At 48.8% G+C, this 9,454-nt stretch overlaps 1 non-coding gene across 1 annotated transcript; it reads left to right on the top strand.

Moving 5' to 3' along the window:
- Positions 1-9,135: 9,135 nt before the first annotated feature.
- Trnaw-cca (transfer RNA tryptophan (anticodon CCA)) lies at positions 9,136-9,210 on the top strand. The gene has a single exon. It is a non-coding gene; the product is annotated as a tRNA-Trp (tRNA).
- Positions 9,211-9,454: the final 244 nt, after the last annotated feature.

Below are 9,454 nucleotides of genomic sequence, written 5' to 3'. Positions count from 1 at the left end.
AACGTTTAATTCCAGAGTTATCGTTAAATACGAAAGTCATGTCCGTATCAAAACGACGGCAGTGCAAGCAGCAGGATGCCATATTCTGGTACGTAATTCACATACGTATCTCCCAACAGTTGATTCGAAACTGCATGAATAGTGTTTGTTTTTGTTTGCACGTGATGTTTACTCCTACTGTACGGAAGATGGCGCTGATGTTGTTGGTAACGGAAAAGTACGTCCTGTCGTTCATTCATCGTCGGAAGGCTAAAGGTTTCGTGCACATGATGTACTCAAACAGTGAGTATGCTGATATGCACCTTGTGTATGGTGCAGCAGATGGAAATGCACTTGCAGCAAGACGAAGGTACAGTGAGCTGTTTCCAGGAAGACGGTTACCAAGTCATCAGACGTTTGTATCTGTGGACAGACGTATGCGGGAGTATGGCATTCGTCCTGGGCCACATTCAGGTCGACCACTTGAGCATGCAGTGAACGTCGAGGAACATGTTTTGGACCTGGTAGACCAAGATCCATCTATCAGTACGAGACAAATTAGTGCAGCTGTACGACTTCCACAATCTACTGTATGGCGGCTGCTTCGGAGACAACAGTTGCATCCATTTCACCTGCAAAAAGTGCACGAATTGACACCTGAAGACTATCCTCGCCGTCAGCAATTCTGCCAGTGGTTACAAGAGCGTCATTTGAATGATCCAATGTTCATTCGGTGGATATTATTCACAGATGAGGCCATGTTTACTCGTGCGGGTGTAATCAATTCGCATAATATGCACCAGTGGGCTGTCGAGAATCCTGGCGCGAGAATTGTGCGTGGATATCAACATCAATTCTCCATAAACATTTGGTGTGGTATTGTGGGGAATTACTTACTCGGACCTCATGTTCTGCCTCCAAGGCTGAATGGGCACGCGTACTGCGAATTTTGGAGGGAGAATTGCCTGGATTGTTACAGGATGTCCCTCTTGCAACACGAGCCACCATGTGGTTTATGCACGATGGTGCTCCCGCCCATTACAGCCGCAACGTAAGGGCGTACCTCAATTCTGCGTATCCACATCGATGGATAGGTCGCGGAGGACCAATTGCTTGGCCAGCCAGATCACCTGACCTGAACCCTTTAGACTTTTATTTATGGGGCCGACTAAAGACATTGGTGTATTCTTCTGCAGTACCGAACAGAGAAGTGCTACAACAAAGAATTGAAGGTGGTTGTGAAATTATTCGTGGAGAGTTGAACGGACTGTGTAATGTGCAGAGATCATTGATGCGACGAGCACGGGTCTGTCTGCAAGTTCAGGGACAGCATTTTGAACATGCATTGCATTAAGATTTGTGCAAATACAGTACAGTACAGTACAGTCTGTAAAATGCTTCAATTTTCCTTAGTTATTGTGCATTGCTGTAGTTCAATCAACAGGACCTAAATTAATACAGTGTTCGCGAGGAATTGTTTCAGTTTGTTACGTCACGTTTATTTATCAGTTTGCGTTGTTAGTCCAAATGCACTGTAATTAAACTGTGAACTCTGGGAATTAAATACCTTACGTTGTATTGAATGTATTATCCTGTTTTGTTCATAACTCTGTAATAAGCCAAGTATGGAAAAAATTGTATAGAACATTTTTGTCTTATATTTACCTCACAAATACACCCTTGAAATATTTACATGCATTTTTGAATCACCCTGTATGTATATATATATATATACCGCTCTGCTGCTACGGTCGCAGGTTCGAATCCTGCCTCGGGCATGGATGTGTGTGATGTCAAAATGGTTCAAATGGCTCTGAGCACTATGGGAGTTAACATCTGAGGTCATCAGTCCCCTTGAACTTAGAACTACTTAAACCTAACTAACCTAAGGACATCACACACATTCATGCCCGAGGCAGGATTCGAACCTGCGACCGTAGCGGACGTGCGGTTCCAGTCTGAAGCGCCTAGAACCGCTCGGCCACCCCGACCGGCTGTGTTATGTCCTTAGGTTCGTTAGGTTTAAGTAGTTCTAGGTCTAGGAGACTGATGACCTCAGATGTTAAGTCCCATAGTGCTTAGAGCCATTTTGATCAATATATGACCACAATAGCTTGCTTTTGCTTGATTCCTGATCTGCATATAAAAATCACATCCCTTAGAACAGACTATTCTTCCTGAAAAGTGTGTGACATTGCAATGGATAACCATTTTGACAATGAGGTCAACGACAGACTGTTTCGCATTCAGTTGTATGCCATCACATTCCATCAGGTCTCACATTACACCGTTAAACCAATGTGATTTCATATGCATTCTTTAAGAGGGAAACCTAGCTAAACGTCCTGCACTGTTTGTATAACTCCCAAGGAGTTCGGCTTTGATCTTGATGGGCCTAGCTTTGTGGTCACTGTGGAGCGCCATTTTTCATTCGGTGGTGATGACGCAAGCTAATGGTTTGTTTTGAACATTTCTTGAACGTCGACGACGTCCATTTTGTTAAGTGTAATACACACTTCATAGAAGGTTGATCTGTGCGGTTTCCACATAACTTTTCTGTCGCCCTCCTGGTGCATATGGTGACTGCTTAACAGGTAATATTATTCCTCCCACAAATGTTAAAACAACACTTTCAAATATGCTTTACTAAAGACTGAACTTGCGACCTCGCACTCAAGGGGATCCTTGTAAGCGAAAAGTGCTATTGCCAGTTTAATTAGTACGAGTAGGAAAGTACTGTGGCGAACCGTTTTGCATCCAGAGTCAGATACGAAGAACAGCTCTGACACTAAGATAAGTGTTCAGAAAATAAGAAAAACAAAAAATTTATTCCACGACAACAAAACAGACATTGATAGCGGCGAAAAACTATTCTGTGGAAATCTGAAATCTTTGTTGGAAGTACCTTCCTGCCAACAAGTATACCTTCAATTGAAACTTCCTGGCAGATTAAAACTGTGTGCCCGACCGAGACTCGAACTCGGGACCTTTGCCTTTCGCGGGCAAGTGCTCTACCAACTTTTTTTTTTTTTTGTGAAGTAGGTCAGGGGGCAGAGTGGGCAGGGGTCGTACTTGGAGGCCTGGCCACGGTGTCCCCGTCTCCTGACAGGATAAGGGAGGGGCAGCAGGAAGGAAACATTGACTTTGTAATTATTTTTTTTAGTAACAACAATATTTTATTTATTCGTTTAGTTTTAATGACCCAAAAGAAAAATCATATATAAAAAAGAAGGGAAATAAATATAGGGCCGAAGTGACATCCTCGTAATTTCACTGGGAGTAACATCCTATCCCTCGAAATAACGTAAACCTGGGACTCCCCACCGCTTCGGGGGGTTATGAAACATTCTGCCTAGAAAGTTCGCAAAATGCGTTTTATATTTAGAGTGGCGTCTGATGATTTCGTGTTGTTCTAGTAGATAATGCCAATAGTCCATGCCCGATATCAAGGTCCGCGAGAGCACGTAGTGCGATGCGTGTCCTCCAATCCATCGGATTGCCGATGTTTTTTGTGAGGGAAAAAGACAGGGTCAGGGGAAAATATAGCGTCCGTCGTGATCGTGGATTCGTCGGTGCGTCGGAGGAGGGCTATGATGCGTTGCGTCAGTCGCCAAACATCCTTTGCCTCACCGCACTGCAGAGAATGTTCGTCGGTGTCCTGTATGCCACATACAAGGCAGAGCGGGGAATCCACCATGCGAATGTCGTACAATCGTTGGCGGTTGACTGTTTTTCGGTTGATTAATGTATACCATGACGATCGCGCTGCTGTGGTGAGGAGAGGTGTATGGACAGCTCGCCAAATCTGTCGCCAGTTTCGTGTTGGGTATTTAAGTTCGACAACATTGCTGCCACGATGACGCCGCAAGTTTCGATATATCTCACGGGTAGGGGGGATTCTGGTAGAAGGTATCTGTAACTGAACATAACTAAAATCAACAAAAAATCGCGCGACGTGAGAAAACGAGGGCGAGATGGTGCCTACCGCCACCGGTGGTTCAAAGGACGTGGGAAGAAGCACATCCAGGATGGCCGACGTGATGGCGTGTTGCCGTTGGTTCCAAGTGCGTAGCGTCGCTCGCAGGTATAGAGCTAGAGCCTTGTTCCGCACATCCGTCAGGTTAAGTCCTCCAGAATGATGTGGGAGAGTTAAAGTCTCGTATTTGATCTTAAACAACATTCCTTGGCTGACATAGTATCCAAAGGCCGCCATTAATCTGTCAGCAATACCATGTGGCATTGGCAGTACCTGTGCCAAGTGCGGCAGTCGCGAGGCCAGGTGAACATTAATGTAGTCCACCCTTTGGAGCAGGTCGTGCGTTCGAAGTGAATTGTTGCGTATGTGCAGTCGGACGTTCTGGAGGAGACGTCGATAGCTCGCCGCCGCTGATTGCCGTAGCGATCGGGTGAACAAGACACCTAAGCATCGCAAGATGTCCACCGTCGTAAACGGACTGTGCAGAGCGTCCAGCCCTCGACCGATGTGCATGATCTTGGTTTTATTCACGTTGACCCTGCTTCCCGCACCTACTCCGTACGTAGTAAGAAGGGTAACCACCTGACTTACTTCGTTGTCCGATCGGACGAGTATCATCAAGTCGTCGGCATATGCACGACACGTGAAGGAGCTCGCACGTAGTCGGACGCCTGTTAGAGTCCGTCTAAGAGTCTGCAGCAATGGTTCGAGCGCTATTGTAAACAGTATCATCGACAAGGGACATCCTTGCCTAACTGAGCTGCAAACAGGAATCGTTCCTACCTCCCTGCCATTGACTCTCACCGTCGAAGAAGCGCCGCGAAGGAGGCGCATGATGACGGTAATAAAATCCTGTGGTATCGCCATTCGTCGCATGGTCGAGTCAAGGAAATCATGGTTGATCCTGTCAAAGGCACGATCAAAATCCACCGATACGAACGCCGCTCGCATGCGACAAACTTCCGTCAGGGTTCAAATGGTTCAAATGGCTCTGAGCACTATGGGACTCAACTGCTGAGGTCATTAGTCCCCTAGAACTTAGAACTAGTTAAACCTAACTAACCTAAGGACATCACAAACATCCATGCCCGAGGCAGGATTCAAACCTGCGACCGTAGCGGTCCTGCGGTTCCAGACTGCAGCGCCTTGAACCGCACGGCCACTTCGGCCGGCTTCTGTCAGGGAAATTACGTCACGGTATTCGCCGAGGATAGAATGTATGTTGCTCCGAACCCCTAGACAAGCCTGGTCTGGTGGTATTGTCTTGGATATTACAGTCTTGAGCCTCGCAGCCAACATTCGCGCAAAGATCTTATAGTCACTATTGAGCATCGTGAGCGGTCTAAATTGATGGGCGCTGACACTCGCTGTCGATTTCGGTATTGGTACAAGCAGTCCCGCCATGAACTGCGACGGAACGTCCGTGTCAGGGCTCAATAACCCATTATACATCAATACCAACTGGGACATCATTAAATCCGCAAATGCGCGGTAAAATTCGAGTGTCAACCCATCTGGCCCAGGGGATTTATGCACCGCACCCTTCGCGAGTGCGCCCCGGATGTCATCTTCCGTTAGGGGTTCCAATAGCGCCTCTGCATCCGGACCATCCACTTCCGTTTGCATCTGTCGCAAAATTTCTTCTCCTGTCCGATTGTCCGTCGGCGTCCCAGTGAAAAGGAGGCGGTAATGCTCCAGAAACTCAGCAGCAATGGCCTGTTGTGACGTCAAGGGCCGACCATCGTCATCATGGAGGACTGTGATTAGGGATCGGCGATTACGCGCATGTCCCTTGGACACATGATGCATGCCAATACGTTCTCCATCGACGTTGTCCAAGCACCGAGCACGGATCGAAAGTCCCTCCAGTCGACGTCTCGTGATCGATAAAATGCAGGCCTGAATGCGATGGACGTCCGCTTGACGCTCGGGCGATGGGACCCTGGAGGACAGGTCGCGGAGCACCATGTCGTAATAATCAAGTGTATCTCGGAGCCATTTCGCTTTTTCCTTGCCATACGTTATGAGAGCTCTTCGTATCGCCGGTTTTGCACACTGCAGCCACCACGATAGAACCGTACGGTGCAGCGGCAGACGGCGAGTGCAAGTTCGCCATGTTTCTTCGATCCGCTGGCGACATTCGAGATCCACCAATAAGGAGGAATTAAGTTTCCAGGAACTACGACTCCGCCAGACCCGCTGCCGTGGGAGGGTTAACGTGCATAAATATGCAAGGTGATCCGTAAAAGCTGTGGGCCAACGTTCAGCAGCCATCACGTGATCTCTTAATCCGTCAGAAACATAAATCCGATCCAGCCTGCTCGCCGAGTGGCTAGTAAAATACGTGTAGCCCTCTCGCTGCCCATGGATCTTTTCCCACGTGTCCATAAGGGCCATGTCCCGGCAGATCGTGTTCAATGCGTGGCAGGAGCTGAAATTAGGAGTTTGATCCTTCGGTGTGAGTACACAGTTAAAATCCCCCCCTACCAATATGTGGTCATACCTCCCATGGAATAGGGGGGCAATCTCCTCCGAGTAGAATCGTGCACGCGCCTGTCGATTGTCAGATCCGGAGGGTGCATAGATGTTGACGATACGAATGCCGTTCACGGTCATAGCCAAACCCCGAGCCGAAGGAAGGTAATCGAGGTCACACAACGGAATCCCTTCCCGGACTAGTATCGCTGTGCCACGTCCTCCATCTGGAGTCGGCGCTAGGTAAGTGTTGTATACATGAACGTCGGGAAAAGCAGCATTGAAGGTTACCCGCATCAGCAGAATATCAACGTCTGTGGCGTAAATCATGTCCCGGAGAAGTAGCATCTTTGCAAGCGAACGTGCGGTGTTAATGTTCACTGTGCCCACCTTATATGCTTGGTTCGTTGTCGTTGTCATGCTCGTGTCATGTCATTGAGAACTCCAAGGGCTTTAGTCCACTATTCGTGCTCAGAGGGGTGCCCGCAAACGGGTTGCCCTCCTTTGTTGTCGTTCAGTGGTGTGCATTCTGTAGGTGAGTGGTCATCATTTGGGGGTGGCAATTCCTGTATGTCTTCGACTGGTTGCGCCCAGTCGCAGTGGTCATCCATCCGAGAAACGTCCTCTGATGTTGTATTTCGACGTGGCTGCCGGGACATTGGTGTCCCTGACTCCTTCGTCGGCAGCGCTGGGTCAGTCGGTGTCAATGAAGAGGGACCATCGAAAAGGCAGGACATCCGGTCACCATCTGACGGAATCCTGTCAGCGTCCTCTAAAGGCACGTGTTCTGTGTCAGACAGTTCTTCGGCTAGGATACCTTCCGTGTCCCCTAGGCTATGGGGGGACGTGTCACCCGAACTATGGCGACGCTTTTTGCGACGCTTCGGCGATCGCTGTTTGTGTGCCCTTTCCTCTGCTGCCTCACTGTGTTCGTCGATCGTTCGTTGGTCCGTTGCCGGCGCCACGGTCTCGACCTCTACTTCCACGTCGCGTGCTACATGTGAGTTTTCGGAAGGTTCCTCCCTCAACTGACGTGACGTGGGTGTAGGGACATTCTCCGAGTCACCTCCATGCTCTCGTAACTCGGTCTGCTCTTGCATAAACACGTCCTTGTCACGCTCCGAACTTGGCAACACCTCCCGGCGGGCCACCGACACGTACGTCATCGGCAGTTGCGTGGGAACTTCTCGCTGTGACGCTTCTCCATGTGGCAGTTGCACGACGCGGCGTTGGATGCACTCCGAACGGATATGTCCTTCTCCACCACAGTCAGAACAGGTGCGTGGCTGGCCATCGTAGATCACAATAGCTCGATATCCGCCAATGTATAAATAAGACGGGATATGTTTAGTAAGGACGATCCGCACCTGTCGTACGCCGTTTAGCACAGGATAGGTACTAAAACTTGCCCAGGGTTCAGGCGTATGACTAAGTACCGTGCCATATGGTCGCAGCGATTCAGTAACTATCGATTCTGGCACCTCAAACGGCAATTCAAAGATCCGAATGACCCTCACACCCAATCCTGAAGGAGCTACTGTTACATCGCTGATATGGCCATCAGAGTGTCGAAATTTAAATCCTCTTTGAGCAGCGGAGAGAGTTCTTTCACACGCAGCTTCATCGGTCATCTTTACGTACATTGTACTGCTTACAATGGACAGGTGTATTCCAATTATGTCTGCAGCAGGTAAACGAACTTCTTCCCTCAAAAAACGCTCTATTTCCAAAGCTTTGGGTCTGGAAAATTCGTTGTCGAACGTAAATTGGAGCGTAGTCTTTCGAAAATTGTGTGCCATGGCGATCGAGTCAGACAACACGCGCGAGTACCGGTGGTGTAAACACTTCCTCGTCCACGCGCGCCCGCGGCGGGGACAGCAGGTCCGTGCCGCGCCACTGCCTAAAGCAGACTTTATCCAACTGAGCTACCGAAGTACGACTCACGCCCGGTTCTCACAGCTTTACTTCTGCCAGTATCTCGTCTCCTACCTTTCAAACTTTACAGAAGTCTCCTGCGAACCTTGCAGAACTAGCACTCCTGAAAGAAAGGATATTGCGGAGACACGGCTTAGCCACAGCCTGGGGGATGTTTCCAGAATGAGATTTTCACTCTGCAGCGGAGTGTGCGCTGATATGAAACTTCCTGGCAGATTAAAACTGTGTGCCCGACCGAGACTCGAACTCGGGACCTTTGCTTTTCGCGGGCAAGTGCTCTACCAATTGACCTACCGAAGCACGACTCACGCCCGGTTCTCACAGCTTTACATCTGCCAGTATCTCGTCTCCTACCTACCAAACTTTACAGAAGTCTCCTGCGAACCTTGCAGAACTAGCACTCCTGAAAGAAAGGATATTGCGGAGACACGGCTTAGCCACAGCCTGGGGGATGTTTCCAGAATGAGATTTTCACTCTGCAGCGGAGTGTGCGCTGATATGAAACTTCCTGGCAGATTAAAACTGCGTGCCCGACTGAGACTCGAACTCGGGATCTTTGCCTTTCGCGGGAAAGTGCTCTACCAACTGAGCTACCGAAGCACGACTCATTCTGGAAACATCCCCCAGGCTGTGGCTAAGCCGTGTCTCCGCAATATCCTTTCTTTCAGGAGTGCTAGTTCTGCAAGGTTCGCAGGAGACTTCTGTAAAGTTTGGAAGGTAGGAGACGAGATACTGGCAGAAGTAAAGCTGTGAGAACCGGGCGTGAGTCGTGCTTCGGTAGCTCAGTTGGTAGAGCACTTGCCCGCCAAAGGCAAAGGTCCCGAGTTCGAGTCTCGGTCGGGCACACAGTTTTAATCTTCCAGGAAGTTTCATATCAGCGCACACTCCGCTGCAGAGTGAAAATCTCATTCTGGATACCTTCAATTATCTGTAGAAATTAGATTACAAGACTTCATTGAGCAACTCAGTCTGGTGGTTATCATCTGCTGTCTGTGTTTTATTATGAGGACAGTTTCACATTTTCTGGTATTGTCACCACAGAAGAGGAAGTCCACTCCCGAATTACAGTACCTCATACCCATAACCCTG

The sequence above is a fragment of the Schistocerca nitens genome, chromosome 3 (assembly GCF_023898315.1).
Source record: "Schistocerca nitens isolate TAMUIC-IGC-003100 chromosome 3, iqSchNite1.1, whole genome shotgun sequence".
Classification (NCBI taxonomy): domain Eukaryota; kingdom Metazoa; phylum Arthropoda; class Insecta; order Orthoptera; family Acrididae; genus Schistocerca; species Schistocerca nitens.
This window is presented reverse-complemented; position numbering and strand designations above follow the sequence as displayed.